Below are 4,890 nucleotides of genomic sequence, written 5' to 3' on the forward strand. Positions count from 1 at the left end.
TTCGATTAAGGTTTTCCAGTAGCCGAAGATTCCATAATGTTAAACTACCTCCATCTTGCGGCAATAAGGAAATTATGCTCAAATTGAAAAGCTGCAAAATCTTTTTTTTAATTTTTTTTTAATAAACCTTTATTTATAAATGTCAACATTTACAAACAGTTCAGTTCAGTTCAGTTGTAGTTTATTTCGAACATCCATACGATACGTGTACTTTGTGAACACGTGTAGTTTGAACAGACTGAATCATATTGCTGCTTTGTTTGATTTCTTTGGTTAATCCGTTCCATAATTTAATTCCACATACTGATATACTAAAAAATTGTAAGTGTCGTACGAGCATACAAATGTTTTAAATTAGATTTTCCTCTGAGGTTATATTTCCCCTCTTTTGTTGAGAAAAATTGTTGAACATTTTTGGGTAGCAGGTGATACCAAATTGTTGAATTGTTGAATTTCAATAATTGTGATTTAATAAATAAAGGGTTTGTATGTTCTCTATATCCAACATGTGATGTAGAAATGAGAAATAACAATCAAAGTAAGTACAAAAACAGTACAAAACAGCGCCAGGGAGTTGTAAATTCAACTAAAATTGTCATGTCTGTGTGATCAGGTTTTATTTTTGGACTTTTTGTGCACTTTTGATTTGTTTTGTCACCATAGTTACCCATTAGTTTCACCTGTCATGTCACGCACCTGTTTTGAGTCACGCACCTGTTGTTAATCATGTCCATAAGTATTTAAGTTCACTCATTTTCTGTTGTTCGTCCTGACGACCTCACAACACATTTATGCTCTGTTCATGCCTGATACTTCTTTTCATGTCAATTCCTCAAGCAACGACTTTTGTCCAAGCCAAGTAAGTTTTTGTTCCATATTTATAGTCTTTTTGGTTTCATAGTTTGTTCTCTCCGCCATTGTGCGTGTTTTTTGTTTGTACTTTTTTGCTATAGTCTTTTGGTTTCATAGTTTATTCTGCGCCACTGTGCGCGCTTTCAGTTATTCCTTTTTTTTGATAATAATAAATCATGTACCTTCATTCCCGTCTCGCACGAGCCAACTTTCCGTTGCATCCTGGAAAAGCACACACCTGCACACCCCGGACCAAGTCTTGACAAAAATACGATATAATATAATATATATATATATATATATATATATATATATATATATAACAAAGTGCAAAGCCATAGGCTCACTCAATTTCAGTAAATAACTTATATTTGGAACGTAGAGTTCTAATTCTTGGCACAAAAAAACAGGTCGGGTATTGAGAAACTTACATTTATGAATAAAAAACGTAGCCAATAGTATAATGAGGTTGCAAAGGTAAAATTCCTTTTCATATTTTTTTTCATACAGTGTAAATCCAAATAGCACATCTTTAAAAAAAAAAAAGCACACATTTGTCATGAATATTGTCCAGGATGAAGCGACAGATGCCTGCCATGGCGATGGAGTGCTTTCACAAGTCCAAAACATGTGGTAAACAGTCTCTGGATGCATGTTACATAAGGTGTAACATGCATGTTACATAAGGTGCAACATGCATGTTACATAAGGTGCAACATGCATGTTACATAAGGTGCAACATGCATGTTACATAAGGTGCAGGTAACATCAATGTCCTTCTTGTATCTAACATCACAGTCTTTACAGGGTAATAACCAGGAATGATTTTAAAAGATACCTCCTTCGCAAAGAACGTGTTAAACAACGTAAACAATAAGTGCAATATTAGGCAACATAAGTTTATGCTTAGAAAAAACTGATAGACTAACTATCAATATAAACATTTATTGGATTCGCTGTGTACATACATCTACTGATGCTTAGTCTGGACACATCCTCAGTGACCTCTTGGATTCATCGGGCGTTTCGGGTCTCTCAACTGGTCATACGCCCTCCTCCAAGCGACCCAACCGGGGGTGATCAAATCCCCCGGCTTGTGTCCAGACGGCTCGCTAGCTACCATGACTCCAAGGATCTCCTCTTTTGAGCCACAACCATCTCGAGGCCCTTTCCGCCGCTTCGGTGGTACTGCGGATGGCTCTCCTCTTTCTCTCTCCATCGATGCCCAAACTGCTGAAGGCTCTGACCAAGGAACGGGCTGCAAATCCTCGACATCCAACCTCCACAGGGAAACACCTTGCTCTCCAACCAGCCTGCTGACAGTCGCTGACCAGTCCTGCATACTTGGAGAGCTTCCTCTCGAAGGCTTCTTCCAGGCGATCTTCCCACGGGACTGTCAGCTCCAGCAGCACAGCTTGTTTGGTGGACTCAGACACAAGGACAATGTCTGGTCGCAGGGTGGTGACTGCGATATGGCTGGGGAACTTCAGCTGGCTTTCAAGGTCCACCAACAACTGCCAGTCTTTTGCAGACGTCAGGATGCCTGTTGATGTTTTCCTAGCAGCAGTTGGCGTGTCCCCAGCTCTGACAAAGGCGATGGTTTTCTTGGAGGGGTGGAACTGTTTTGCCCATGCCAGTCCTGTGCTAATGGCTTCAGCGATGGTCTTCAGGACTTGGTCATGCCTCCACCTGTACCTTCCATCTCCAAGTGCCTTTGTACAGCAACTGAGGATGTGTTCCAGGGTTCCTCGCTTGGAGCACAGTGGGCATGCTGATGTCTCTGCTATGCCCCATGTGTGCAGGTTTGAAGGGCTTGGGAGCACATCATATACTGCCTGGATGAGAAATTTGATGCGTTGCGGCTCAGCTTTCCAAAGCTCAGCCCAGGTCACTCTCCTCTCAACCGCATTCTCCCATCTTGTCCAAGCTCCCTGTTGCTTCATTCCAACAGCCTTGCAGGTTCTTGTCTCCTCCACTGCCGCTCTCACCTCATCCTGAACAAAACGTCGGCCTTCCTTCCCCCTAGTGTTCAGTTGGGGAGTTGGAAAGGACCCTAGCCCAGCTCGACCCCGTGTAACTGCTCCAACCAGGCTCCTATGTCGCAGCCTTGCATCTGCCTCTTGAACTGCTTCCTCTGCCCTCCATTTCCTGCCAGTCCTCACTTGGATCCCTGCTTTGGCCACCTTCGGATCACTTGAGTCCCTGTACTGTACCACTTCTCTGGCTCTAGTTACCTTAAATTCCTCCTCCAAGGATTTGAAAGGCAACTGCAGTTTGTTGCTGTTCCCGTAGAGTGCAATGCTACTCAGGCTCTTAGGTAGTCCCAGCCATCTCCGGAGGTGGTTGCTGACCCTCCGCTCTAGGATCTCAACTGTCGAGATGGGGAACGAGTAGATGAGGAGGGGCCACAGGATCCTGGGAAGAATGCCATGCTGGTAAATCCAGGCTTTAAACTTCCCAGGTAAGCCTGACTTGTCCACGGATTTCAGCCAGCCATCCAACTCAGCGCATGTCGACTGGATGGATGTTGTGTCTCTCAAAGAGCAGTCAAAAACCTTGCCCAAGCTCTTGTCAATGTATTAAAATTCATTGCAAAAATATACACACAGGATTAAAAAGGAATTAGACAAACCTTGGTTCTGTCCAGTTTTCATACAGTGAGATGGAAACTTGCCAAAACAAACAGTTTTCCATTGTAAACTTCTGTTACAGTGAGTATGTGCCTTTAAAAGGAGGGGCCTGGAACGTCCTTCTTGACGTCATCAAGCGAGAGGAGAGTCAAAATGGTGTTGTTGAGGCTCTCTGAAGGGAGGCGGCTTCCAAAAGACTGACTTATGGGTGTGTTTCTTAATTGTTTTTGTTTTTTAGAAGTAACAATTATTTAACTTAAAACAAAAAAAAAAAAGTCACCGGTAGCAGTCAAACGCCATTATGTATTTTATTGGTGGGACTTATTCGAAAATATAACTTTACATTAAATTTGGCTTGTGTTTTCATTGCAAATATTCCATAAGGTGGTGCCACAATATATAGAACAAAATATGTCCTACAAAATATAAATGAAGACAATGAATATATATATATATATATATATATATATATATATATATATATATATATATATATATATATATATATATATATATATATATATATAATATGAATAATAATTTTGTTATTTCATTGTTGTGTTTACATATGCTATTCCTCATAACGACCACGAGTTGGCAGTGTTCAAGTGTGTCGAACCCCTAGCTTTAGCCATTAGATCTAATCACTCTATAATGGGCATAAATAGAGGAAACATGGAACATAAATTGTCCCTTTATGCTGACGATCGTCTCCTTTATGTGTCCAACGCAGAATCTGCAATTCCATTAATTCTTAGCCTGTTACAACAGTTTGGTGAAATCTCCGGTTATAAATTGAATTTAAATAAAAGTGAGCTACTGCCCTTGAATATGGACGTCTCAATACTAGAAAACATTGGGTTGCCCTTTAAGATCACTACAGACAGTTTTAATTACCTCGGAGTTACTATTACAAAGAATTTTAAAGACCTCTTCAGGCAAAACTTTGGGAAGTTGTTTACACAAACCAAGCAAGATCTGGCTAATTGGACTCCCCTTTTCATTTCACTTATAGGCAGAGTCAATGCAATTAAGATGACTGTGCTTCCAAAATATTTGTATCTTTTTCAATGTTTACCTGTATTTATCCCTGGTACATTTTTCAAAAAATTAGACTCAATAACCTCATCTTATATTTGGAATGGCAAACAGCCACGTCTGCGCAAGGAGTTTTTACAAAGAGCAAAACATGATGGAGGTATGGCCCTTCCAAATTTCTGCATGTATTACTGGGCCACCAACTTGCATTGCATGTCATACTGGACATATTACCATCTACATAAGGAAAGTCCTACATGGGTGAAGCTGGAGACACATTATTGTGGTCCTGCTTCTTTAGCAGCCCTAATGGGTGCAGCTTTGCCTCTATCAGTGAAGACAATTAATATTAATCCTGTAGTAAGTCACT

Source organism: Nerophis lumbriciformis, linkage group LG20 (assembly GCF_033978685.3).
Source record: "Nerophis lumbriciformis linkage group LG20, RoL_Nlum_v2.1, whole genome shotgun sequence".
NCBI classification, from domain to species: domain Eukaryota; kingdom Metazoa; phylum Chordata; class Actinopteri; order Syngnathiformes; family Syngnathidae; genus Nerophis; species Nerophis lumbriciformis.